At 40.7% G+C, this 13,198-nt stretch overlaps 1 non-coding gene and 2 pseudogenes across 1 annotated transcript; 2 read left to right on the forward strand and 1 right to left on the reverse strand.

Annotated features, from left to right (window-relative positions):
• The first annotated feature begins 58 nt into the window (after nt 1-58).
• LOC114819975 (F-box/kelch-repeat protein OR23-like) lies at nt 59-3,357 on the forward strand (annotated as a pseudogene).
• Nucleotides 2,270-2,341, reverse strand: TRNAG-UCC (transfer RNA glycine (anticodon UCC)). Its single transcript has one exon. It is a non-coding gene; the product is annotated as a tRNA-Gly (tRNA).
• On the forward strand, nt 3,283-12,881 carry LOC103413574 (fatty acyl-CoA reductase 2, chloroplastic-like; annotated as a pseudogene).
• Nucleotides 12,882-13,198: the final 317 nt, after the last annotated feature.

A 13,198-nucleotide genomic window follows, 5' to 3' on the forward strand; every position in this document is an offset into this window, starting at 1 on the left:
AGAAGGAAGAAGAACCCAGAAGAAGGAGGAAGAAGAAGAAGAACCCGAAGAGAAAGAAATGACCCGATTTCCACCTCCATCTCCTCCTTCTTCTTCTTCCTCCTCTTCGCTATTGATTCCGATCAACAAATCCCTAACCCTAATTCCTGGCCTCCCAAACGACGTCGTTGCACTGATCCTCTCTTTCATCCCCTTCTCCCACCAGGCCCGTCTTCGACCCACCTGCAAATGATGGAGGCTCTTCCTCTCCTCCAAAACCCTAATCGCCCTCCGCCAGACCTACCACCGCAGCAACCTCTCCCACCTCCTCTGCATCTTCCCCCAGGACCCCTCCATTGCCGCCCCTTACCTCTTCAATCCTCGAACCCTAACCTGGTGCCCCTTCCCACCCATGCCCTGCAATCCCCACGTTTACGACCTCTGCAACTTCACCTCCCTCTCAATTGGGCCCCATCTCTACGTCATCGGCGACTCGCTCTTCGACACTCGTTCGTTTCCGATCGACCGCCCCTCGTCGTCCTTCACGGTCTTCCGATTTGACTTCAGCACTTCCTCGTGGGACTTCCTTGCTCCAATGCTCACCTCGCGCGGAAGCTTCGCCTGCGCCGCGGTTCCAAATTCGGGAGGGATTCTCGTCGCTGGCGACGGATCTGCCACACTCTGTTCAGCGCGGCTGGAAGCCGAATGAGCTTAGTCGAGTGGTATGACATTGGTAGAAATGAATGGGTTGCAATGGACAGGTTGCCAAGTTTTCGGGCTGGGTGCGCGGGGTTCTTTGTTGAGGATGGCGAGGAGAGGGAGTTCTGGGTTATGGGTGGGTACGGCGAGTCCAGAACAATTTTAGGGGTTTTTCCGGTGGACGAGCATTACAGAGACGTCGTGGTAATGGAATTGAAGAATGGGAATGGTGGTTGCAGGTGGAGAGAGGTTGGAGATATGTGGGAAGCATGGGAGAGGATAAGACTAGGCAAAACTGTTGTCGTGGAAGATGGCGATGAACTGGGTTTGGGCAGATTTGGTTTTTTTTTTTTTCTTCTCCTTCTCCCTCCTCTTCTTCTTCTTCTGCAGATTCGTTAATTTTTTTTTCTTCTCCTCCTTCTTCTTCCTCCTCCTTCTTCTTCTTCTTCTGGGTTCTTCTTCCTTCTTCTTCTTCGAGTTTTTTGTTTTTCCTTCTTCTGATGAGTTGCAATTCGGGTTTTTTTTTTTTTTTTTTAAATTTAATTAATTATTTTAATATTTTTAATGACACGTGGCGCCCAGTCATTGTCCGCATGGGCGCCACGTCATCACTTAACGGGAGAACTAACAGTTTGACTAACAGATGTATGGAACTGTCCCAAAATTAACATTTTAGGTATGACTCTGAGATGAAAAAAAATTGATGTACTAAATGTTGAAAACCACGAAACATGAGGGTAGTAAACAATCTTTTGCCCTAATTAATAATTCAGTACTTTATTTTAGGATTTACATGTAATGGATTTACCGTCATCGTGACATTATGTTCAAATAACACATGACATGTATAAGTTTCTCAACGCATGACATTGTATTATTGATCACAACGCCACTTGACGATAAATCTGTTTCATATAAGGCTTTTGTTTTAGATGCCTAATCCAACATTAACATGCTTGAAAGCGCTATGTACCGAGTGTTATTGCAAGTTGCATGTGGTTAGAGAAGCATTTAAAAGTTTGTGTGTTTTTGTGCTCTTCATACTTGAAAGTGGATTTTGAGCAACCAAAGTTTAGCAATCAAAACTCCACTAAAACCCTTGTTGTTCACATTGAGTTGTAATGCCGAATCAGTCGCTCAATATCCTTGGCCTCTACCTTCTCAAATAAATTGTGACACTCTTTACGCAGGTTGTCTTGTAAGGTATTGGTCCTATAACGAGAATTCTCCTAAAGAGAAAAAACAAACAAACAAAAAAGTGGTTTTTGAACAACCTGAGTTTAGCAATGAAAACTCCACTAAAACCTTTGTCGTTAACATGAGTTGTTATGCTGAATCAGTTGCTCAAAATGAATAAATCCTACAATGAGAATTCTCCTAAAAAGAAAAAACAAACAAACAAAACGGAAAAGAAAAAATGATCATTATGATATGCATCACGTACAAAAGTTCATGTTGGTTGTGTGAGGATTATTTTGGATATGCAAGATTATTTTTTTTGTATAAACAATATTCTCTACACTAAGGGGGTGGGGGAGTAAAGAAAAATAATGCGAAAACTAAAGAAGAAAAAAATAAATAGTGTAATAATTGCGTTTGCCGGGAGTCGAACCCGGGTCTATTGCTTGGAAGGCAATTATCCTAACCGTTGGACTACAAACGCTTGAGATAATAATCTAGCACATTATCGGATTATAAATAAATCATACTTTTTTTGTTGTTGGATTTCATGGCTAACTAGTTACATAGTATATTATGGAAAAGAAAATTTGACATACAACGCGGATAGAGCACGACGATCATTTAGTCTTGGTAAAATTTAGTCTTTATTTTGCTTTGTATGCTATTTTGAATTAAAAGTTTTCAGATAAATAATATATAATGTTGATTGAGATTTATAGGCTTTGTTCACCAAAATTCAGAGACGACTAACTTAAGAAAAATTTTTAAAGTTCGGTCGTCAATCCAAGTGGTTTTTGGCAATAAAAACACTAATTGTGTCTCTCTAATAGGTAATTATCAACTTATATACTCATAGTTAGAGAACAATCACACACAATATACGGCTGGCCTACTTCTCATTGTTCCATCCACACCCTTCTTGACCCTAGATTATTTTGGGGGTTAAAATCAGAAATGGTCATAAAAACCCCACCCCACCCAAAGAACCGCTAATCAAAAACATAGTGGGGGAGATGCCAAGAGAGTTCCCGCCAACTTTGCCGTTGGTAAAAAAAATGTGTGAAAGGGTGGCATAAAAAGAGTCCCCCCTCTTGTGCCAAAATCTTCCCTATTAAAACAACCAACTCCATTTCCACACATTCACCTAACTCCCATCTCACTCCTCCCTCCACCCTTCCTTTCTCTCTCTAGAATATCAAGTTTACAAAAACCAAATCCAAACTACCAATCTTTTTACCTCATAAAAACCTTATGTAGTTTACTTGCTTCTTTTTCTCTTTTGGGATAGGAAGTGTTTAGCTAGGGTTTCAACCCAACCATGCATTTTTTACTTCAACAACTTTGGTTTGTTATCCTTCTCTTTTTTCCCCTCTTTTATTTGATTAATTTTTGTTTTTCTTTCTTTTTTCAGTTTTCCTGGCAGTGATGGGAGTTGTGTTCCTCAACTCTTTCTCACTGCCGTCAGCAGTTGCACCGGATAGTCTTGAGAGTGTGTGATGATCATAAGAGGAATTGGTGCTTGTTGAGGAGAAAAAGGAGTGTGGTTTTGTGTCAGGGGTCAAGTAGTGGCAATGTTGTAAAGACTGGCGGGTTTTCTTCCGTAGCTGTGATGGATGCCGGAAGCCTGGTTTTGACTCCGAATGACCAGAGGAGCCCGAAAGAGAGTAACATCGCGGTGAAGGATTTGGTGCCTTTTGGTGGATCATCATCAACTCCATCCACCTCTTTGGTTGACATGCATGACGACATTGGAATTCTAAAATTTCTTAGAGGAAAGGGGTTTTTCATAACTGGTGCAACCGGGTTTCTAGCAAAAGGTAAAAATATTTACTACTTTACAAACTGAAATGTGTCTTTGATCATTCTTTTGATCGTCAAGTAATTTCGATGAAAACTGCATGAATATAGCAAAGACCCTTTTGATGTGTGGCATAAGTTTTTGTTCTTTTTGTTAAAAACATCCAGTTCTTATCGAGAAGATATTGAGGACAGCGCCGGATGTGGGGAAGATATTTCTCTTGATCAAGGCAAAAAACAAGGAAGCTGCAATGGAGAGATTAAAAACTGAAGTATGTGTTCTCTATTGAGAGACCTAAACCAGTCACAATTTAGTTACAACAGTAAATAGTTAGTTGTGGTATTTGTGTAATTAGTTGTAGAAGATAAGGTCACTTATGTAAATAGTCTTTGTGACTATATATATCTCTGTGTACTGTCAATTAAGATATGAATGAGAAATATCTTCTTCAACATTTTCTACATGGTTTCATCGCCAAAAGCCTTCCGGCATTCGATCCTCCATTTCTTCCGCTCTACTTCTCTGATTTCTGTTCAAATTGATCAGATTTCTTCGTTGATTTGGTATTCTGATCACTGTTCTTGATCTGTCATGGTGTTTTTTTGTCTACAATTTCTTTCAATTTTGAGTTGGTGATACATCTGAGTTTTCTTCCAATTTCGTTGATTTGGGGATTTTTTGATCGATTTCTCTCTTTCTCGATCGATTTCTTGATTGATTTCGTGATCGATCTTGTGTTTTCTGTCTTTGATTCTTCCTTCTCTCTCGCATCTTGCGCTTGTATATCATGGCATCCCCCTCTGACTCTTCGTCTCCGTCGCTAAACCCTAATTTCTCTGAAAATCCTCAGAACTCGTATATGTCTCTTACGATCCAAAATATTGGTAGCATGGTGCCAATCAAGCTCAAACGCACTAATTACCTTCCATGGCGTGCGTTATTTGCTCCGATCTTGCGCCGATACAAACTTCTTGGCCTCGTCGACGGTACTGAGCCATGTCCGGCTCCCCTTCTCCCTGATCGCTCCCTGAATCCAGCATTTGAGCAGTGGTTTGAAAAAGATCAAAACCTCTTGATTTGGCTCAACTCGACTTTATCCGAAGATCTCATTCCCTTCACGGTAGGGGTGTCCACATCTCGAGAACTTTGGCAAAAGCTTGAACAACGCTTTGGTGGCGTCTCTGAAGCTCACATTCACCAGCTTCGTTCTCGTATTCAATCGATTCAAAAAGGCTCTCAATCGATCTCGGAATATCTACAGCAAATCAAGGAAATTTCGGATTCTCTCAATGCTGCTGGCGCCACTGTATCTGATCGTGATCTCATTGCTGCAACGCTTCACGGTCTTCCTGATGAATTCGAGTCCTTTATTGACTTCATCATGTTGCGATTGTCTTCTACTTCTCTTGATGAATTGCATGGTCTGTTGCTGACCAAAGAGCTTTCCTTGGCTCGTCGAAAGCACACTCTGTCCACCACTGCTACGGAGCCCTTTCAAGCATTCTCTGTTCAGTCTCAAGCACCTTTGCTCCCAACGCCTTCTTCACAGGCATTTGCTGCATATAGTCAGCCTCTTCAATCTTCTTCTCGGTACAATTCTAATAGAGGCCGGAACAATCGCAATTTTTTCAGAGGCAATCGAAATGTCAGTAATTCACGTGGCAACTCCACTGGTACTTATCGTACAAGTCAACCTCGTGCCTTTCATCAAGGCTCTCGATCTCACAACCAAGGTTCTTCATCAAATCACAAGACCACCTGTCAAATATGTGGTTCCACCAGCCACGAGGCAATTGATTGCTTTGACAGGATGAACCCTGAGATCTTTGGACGGGTGCCACCAGCCAAACTTGCAGCTCTTTGTGCTCACTACTCATCCAAACCATCCCCATCTTGGCTATTGGATTCTGGAGCCACCTCACATATCACGAATGACATTGCAAATCTCTCTGTTGCCTCTCCTTACACTGGTGAAGACAAGGTCTATATAGGAGATGGTAAAGGTCTGCCTATTCACAATATTGGTATCTCTTCTTTAGATACATCTCATACTTCCTTTAAGTTGCGTAATGTCTTACATGTACCTGCTATGAAACACAACTTATTATCTGCCTATCAATTTTTAAAAGATAATAATTGTGCCTTGACTCTTGACCCTGATGGATCCACTGTAAAGGATCGAGTTTCGGGGAAGACGCTTTTGCGGGGACGAGTTGAAGATGGCTTCTATCCTCTTCAAGGCTCTAGTCATCCCACCTCCTCATCACCCTCGGCTTTAATAAGTGTCAAAGCTCCTGTACAGATTTGGCACCGAAGATTGGGTCATCCATCTTCTTCTATTTTTCGCAAGGTTCTTTCAGGAAATAAGCTTGTCGTGCAAGGCAAACCTGCTGGTGATCTTTTCTGCTCAGATTGTGCTTTAGCTAAAAGTCACAAGCTTCCTTTTGGTTCTGCCAGTTCTACAAGTACTCACAGTCTTCAACTACTACACTGTGATATTTGGGGTCCTGCCTCCATCACTTCTCCTAGTGGCTTTAAGTACTACTTGTTGCTTGTAGATGATTACAGTAGATATAGTTGGTTATTTCCATTAAAGGCAAAATCTGATGCCTATTCTACTTTTGTTGTATTCAAACAATATGTAGAAAATCTACTTGGAAATAAAATCAAAGTTGTGCAGTCCGATTCAGAGGGTGAATTCATTGGTGCTAAGTTTGAGTCTTTTCTTCACGCTCATGGTATTCTTCATCGATTAACATGTCCTCACACTCCTGAACAAAATGGCTGTGCTGAAAGAAAACACCGCCATATTGTGGAAACTGCCCGTACATTACTTGTTGCTTCGAATGTTCCACATCTTTATTGGGTGGAAGCTTTTTCCACGGCTGTGTATCTTATTAACAGGTTGCCAATCTCTGGCCTTTCTACATCTCCTTGGGAATTACTCTTCTTCAAGCCACCAGATTACTCCAGACTCAAAGTCTTTGGCTGTCGATGTTTCCCGTGGCTCAAACCTTACACTCATTCCAAGCTGGACGCTAAGAGCAAAAGCTGTGTGTTTCTCGGGTACAGTTTACAGCACAAAGGATATAGATGCCTTGATCCAGTCACTAATCGTCTCTATATTTCCAGACATGTGCAGTTTTATGAAGCAACATATCCTTTTCAGTCTTCTCCTACCATCCCTGTTCTGTCTTCAGACTCTGTTACCGCTCCCATGGATCTCCAGCTTTCCGTTCCTCAGCATACTGGTGTTCCTCCTGGACACGTTGGCCATACTCAAGAGTCCATTCCTCCTACTGCTGCTCCCAGTACAGATTCTCTGACTAATGCATCTGTATCTTCCCCTGCAACAACTATGTCACTGCCCCCTTCCAATACTCACCCTATGATCACTCGCTCCAAAGCTGGTATCTTCAAGCCCAAAGTTTATGCAGCCACCAAACATCCTCTTCCATATGATTTTGATTTTATTCCAACTACATATCTGCAAGCCTCTAAACATGCTCATTGGAGATCTGCCATGCAAGATGAGTTTAATGCATTACAATCCACAGGCACCTGGACCCTTGTTCCTCCATCTTCCTCCTACAATATGGTTGGCTGCAAGTGGGTGTTCCAAATCAAGAAGAAACCTGATGGTACTGTTGAGCGCTTTAAAGCTCTTTTAGTTGCAAAGGGGTATCATCAGCAGGAAGGTATCGATTTTCAAGAGACCTTCAGTCTTGTGGCTAAACCAGTCACAATTAGAATCCTTTAGTCCCTTGATGTGCAGTTCAATTGGTTTCTAAATCAGTTAGACATCAGTAATGCCTTTCTTCATGGTGATTTGAAGGAAGATGTGTACATGCAGCAGCCTTCCAGTTTTTCTGATCCTACTATGCCGCATCATGTCTGCAAATTAAGGAAATCCCTTTATGGTCTCAAACAAGCCCCTCGGGCTTGGTTTGACAAACTGTTTCAAGCTCTTCTTCAGCTTGGTTTTCAGCAATCTTCCTCCGATGCTTAATTATTTGTTCTCCCTGGTCCTACTCCTGTCATGGTGCTTGTGTATATCGATGATATCTTAGTCACTGGACCTGACTCTTCCTTATGCAGTCTCTTCATTCAAAATCTCAGTGATATTTTTCCAGTCAAGGATTTGGGTCCACTGCACTACTTCCTGGGTTTAGAGATTCAACGATCTTCCACAGGTCTCTTCCTCCATCAAACAAAGTATTTACTTGATCTTCTCCGGAAAACTAATATGGCTGGTGCGAAGCCTTGCTGCACTCCCCTTGGCTCTAACAAATTGGATCACAGTGGTCCTCTTTTCTCTAATCCAACTGAGTATCGATCCATTGTTGGTGGTTTACAGTATTTGACATGGACACGTCCCGATATTTCGTTTGCTGTGAATCAAATCTGTCAGTTCATGCATGCTCCTCGAGACCAACACATGCAAGCTGCCAAACGAATTCTTCGTTATCTCAAGGGTACTGTATCTGAAGGTCTATGGTTTCGAAAGGGTGCCACTAATCTCACAGCCTTCTCCGATGCAGACTGGGCTGGCTGTCTATTTGATCGCCGTTCTACTAGTGGTTACAATGTCTTTCTCGGATCCAATCTTATCAGTTGGAGTGCCAAGAAACAGGCTACTGTGGCACGGTCATCCACAGAGGCGGAATACAGATCTCTAGCCCACACTGCAGCTGAACTGACTTGGATCTGTAAAAATTTTCGTGACCTTGGTTTTCCTCTCTCTCAAGCTCCCACTCTCTGGTGTGATAACATTTCAGCCATCTCTCTTGCTTCTAATCCGGTCTTTCATGCCCGAACTAAACACGTGGAGATTGACTATCATTATATTCGCGAGTTGGTCTTAGCTAATCTCATCAAGGTTCACTTTGTTTGTAGTCAGGATCAGCTCGCTAACATATACACCAAGTCTCTGTCCAAAGGTCGATTTGCTGCTCTAAAATCCAAGCTTCCTCTTGGTTCTTCCATTGATCCCAAGCTCAGCTTGAGGGGGTGTATTGAGAGACCTAAACCAGTCACAATTTAGTTACAACAGTAAATAGTTAGTTGTGGTATTTGTGTAATTAGTTGTAGAAGATAAGGTCACTTATGTAAAGAGTCTTTGTGACTATATATATCTATGTGTACTGTCAATTAAGATATGAATGAGAAATATCTTCTTCAACATTTTCTACATTCTCTAATCTATTCATATTTCTTCTATTTCCTGGCTCTTGCCTTCAATTCTGATGTGTGTGCGGTTATCATTGCGCAGATCATAAATGCAGAGCTGTTCAAGTGTCTAAGACCAACTTATGGAAAATCTTATCAATCCTTCATGTTGAGCAAGCTGGTTCATGTGGTTGGAAATGTGTGTGAATCAGATCTCGGCATTGAAGATGATATAGCCGGTTTGATTTCGAAAGAAGTTGATGTAATTGTAAATTTTGCAGCCAACACAACATTTCATGAAAGGTTAGACGGCTTTTTACCTCCGGAAGTTTCTCATTCTTCACTACATGTATATGAATTTCTCCGAATTTTTTTCTTTTGATTATGATGGATTTCCGTACCGTTCTGCTTTGCAGATATGATGTAGCTATAGATATAAACACAAAAGGACCTTGTCACCTTATGGCCTTCGCAAAGAAGTGCAAGAAACTTAAGCTTTTCCTGCAAGTTTCGACCGGTAAGTAACAGAAAGCTATGATGTGCTTCTACGAAACTGCTTTTTCCAACTCTAATTTTACTTAAAAACTGATGCTTTTGTCCTCTCATTTTCAGCTTATGTTAATGGACAAAGGCAAGGGAGAATTATGGAGAAGCCATTTTGTATTGGCGAAAGCATAGCGGCCGAAAAACACATATCTGAAACCCCACCAGGATTTTATCCCCTTGACATCGAAAATGAAATAAATTTGGCTTTAAATTCCAAGGGGCTTATGAAAACAATGAGGTTGCTCAAAAGATGAAAGAGTTGGGTTTAGAAAGGTAATAGCTTCACCTTTTTACCATGACAAAACTAGGATCTGAATCACATTGATTATTGTTTTAACACGACGAAACAATCATCTTATCAGGGCACGAAAATACGGATGGCAAGATACGTACGTGTCATCGAAAGCACTTGCAAAGAGCCATTTCCTGGTTGGATGGAAGGAAATAGGTACATCTTAAGTGTGTATTTACCTTGAAACATAAATTTCATCTCCATTTTTCAGATTCACATCAGCCTTGAAAATAAACCTTTACTGTCCCAATTTTCGCAGGATGATGGATTCGATTGTTTTGCACTATGGAAAAGGGCAGCTCACATGTTTTCTAGTTGATCCAAACGGAGTACTCGATGTGGTAATTACTCGCCTTTATTTCTTCCATTTGGCTCTTCGGCATCGTTATGTTGGCTTTATGACATTGACATGGAAAAACATGTAGCAGAAAAGTATGCAGCACCTATATATACACGTGTATATGTATATACGTGTATCACACGTTCATTCACTGAATCGTAGCTGCACTATTGGCATGACTGCTATGTTGGAAATGTGCCCTAAAACCAATCATATGATGATACTTTACGGACATTTCACAAGTTAAACTAACGTAGTTTAAATATAAAGGGCAAAGGTTATTGTTTGAGCCGTCTCATATAAATGTTATATGCTTAAACGATAAGTCCAAGGAATATGTGATTGGGAGAATGCAATCTAAAGAAGTTAGATTCATGAGACCATTCTTTCGTAGACACATCCTAAACGTTCCTGATCATAGGATTGCCAATTGGGCATTGACAGTCCGTTAAGATCAGTACATGCTATGTCTTCTCTCAGGGAGAGTGATTAGTCTCGAGTCATTGGTGTGTGTGACATCAAGACAAGTACGTAGGTGCTCAATAGAGAATGAGTTCACTGAACACGATCAACGAAGAGTTCTCATATTCATGTCACATGAGAACTCATGGTTGGGATAATGCAAAGTAGTCCTTTGACCTGAGGCATCACAGTTGTCTTGTGGTTAAGTTCTTGATCTTTGATTATGTCAAAGTCACCCCATCCGCGGGTGTCCACGGCATCGTTGGGGTTAAGCCACTTAGCCATGGAGGCAAGTGAATGCGCAACAAGGGATCTCTAACCTTCAAATCGTTTGAGGGAGAATACTCTATGATATGATTGAAAATCTCTGATCAGAGTATGAATGAGATTTAGGAAGGTGTTCCAAATCACATTCAAGGTAATCATATAAGCACACGAATCACATTGGATATTGGACATGAATAAACTATCAAACCAAACAATGTGGTCAAGAGTATTGTATTAGAGAAAGACTGTATTGCATTTGTAATCCTAAACTGAATAGGTTCTCCACCTCTTCTGATTAGCTTGGGTAACCATGATATGCTGCTAGGTGTCACTCATGGTTTGTGGAAGCCCTAAACGTGTATAATCACTAAAGGGAGAATTGAAAGTAAGTTTCAATTCACAATCGATTTGAAATGGTTTTAATCGCCCACTGCCTCGCTAAAAGGAACCTAATGGATCGTACACCGTGTAAGGTGGAGATTGAAGAAACAATGGAGATGAGTAATAATAATTAAATGGTTTAATTATTTAATAATTTATGGCAATGATTAATTAATATGTTAATTAATCAAACGAATAAAGTTCGTTAAAAGACCAAGGGTTGGTTTTGGGCCTCAAGGCCCAATGGACTTCGAACGTCAAGCCCATTGACTTAAGTTGTATGACAACTTAATTCACAAAGGCCCAAAAGCCCAATAAAACCCTTATGGCCGGCCATGTTAGAGAGAATGACTTTTGGGTTATTTAGGTCACTTATTTGAAGGGACTATATAAAAGACTTTATAACCTAAATTCATTAAAGGTTTCTTTTGGAGAAAATTGGAGATAACATGTCTCTCCCTTTCTCTCTAAAGAGGCCGGCCCCCTTGGAGGGATTAGCTAGCAATACTACTCCTCCAAGGTCACTCATTTCTTCTCCAATCTAACCTTGGTGAAGATACTTAGAGGTTCTCTATTTTGGGAACTTGGAGAAACTTATTCTTCCATCCAAATCCATAGATTTAAGAAGTAAGGAATGAAGGCCCTCTCTTTGGGTGATTAGCCTTTGCTTATGCAAAGAGGAATCTACAAAGGTATAAATTTCAACTCACTTTGTTTTGAGTTGAGTATTGGTTCACCAATCTACTAGGCTTTGAATTTCATGGGTAATGTTTTGTTTTTTAGTGCATGCAAGCATGATTCCACCTTTAATTATTAATTGCATGCTAATAGATGTTGCTCAAATGAACATGTTTTCATAAAATTTTCCTTCATGCTAGCAGGTTCCGGCAGACATGGTTGCCAGCGCAATGTTGGCGGCAATTGCAAATCATGGAATGGCTCAGAAACAAGACATCAACATCTACCAAATAACTTCATCAGTTGCAAACCCTTTAGATTTCTAAGAACTGAGTGAACTACTCGATGAGCATTACAATTCCTCGCCATGCCTGGACGCGAAAGGCAGGCCAATCCAAGTTCCATCGATGAAGCTCTTCAGCTCCATGGAAGATTTCTCTGCCCACATTTGGAGAGACGCCCTCCAACAAAGCGGGTTGACAGCGTTGTCTTCGTCAAACGGGAAGCTGTCTCAGAAGCTGGAAATGATCTGCAGAAAATCAGTTGAGCAAGCAAAGTACTTGGCTGGCATTTATGAGCCGTATACTTTCTATGGTGGAAGGTATGGTATTGCATTGCACTGTGGAACATAGCATTGTGGCTCTCCATTTAAATATTTTGAAATAAGCAATAGTCGAAACTACTCTTATTTATGAAGCGGGATCAAACTCGGGTGCAAGAGGGGCACATTCTAAGCGGCCCAACCCACTTCTACACGTCTTTCATTTAAATTTAAGATCAAATAGACCTGGACTAATTCAAGTTGGCTAGAGCAATATGCTCTGGCCGTTTCATCCTAATTTGAAATTTCCATAATTTAGGTTAGATTAAAATACCGTCCGAATAAAGGAAAAACATGTGAATTTGAATTCATTGATTGGTGCAGGTTTGACAACAGCAACACTGAGAGACTGATGGAGAGGATGTCAGAAGAAGAAAAGAGGAAGTTTGGGTTTGATGTTGGAAGCATAGATTGGAAGGACTATATTACAAATGTTCATATTCCTGGACTTAAGAGGCATGTCTTGAAGGGCAGAGGGGGTTTGTAGTTGAAACAAAATGCTTCCTACCCCTGTGGTCCTAATTAAATTATCTCAAGTCATGCAACTAATTTGTAATAAGCCAAATATTATTTTCCATTTTTCATTTAACTTCTATAAAGCACGAAAGAAATATAAATGTGCAATCACAATTTTTGGTCTGATTGTCTCATTGCCAGCGATATTATACATACTATTAGTGTTGCGTTAAATATTTAAGGTCTTGAATTTATACATGCAGATTGATGCTGCATTAAATATTTAAGGTTTTAAATTTATACACACAAACAATCATCAATATAATTTTTACAATGTAACGTATTTGA

Source organism: Malus domestica, chromosome 12, assembly GCF_042453785.1.
Source record: "Malus domestica chromosome 12, GDT2T_hap1".
Taxonomy (NCBI): domain Eukaryota; kingdom Viridiplantae; phylum Streptophyta; class Magnoliopsida; order Rosales; family Rosaceae; genus Malus; species Malus domestica.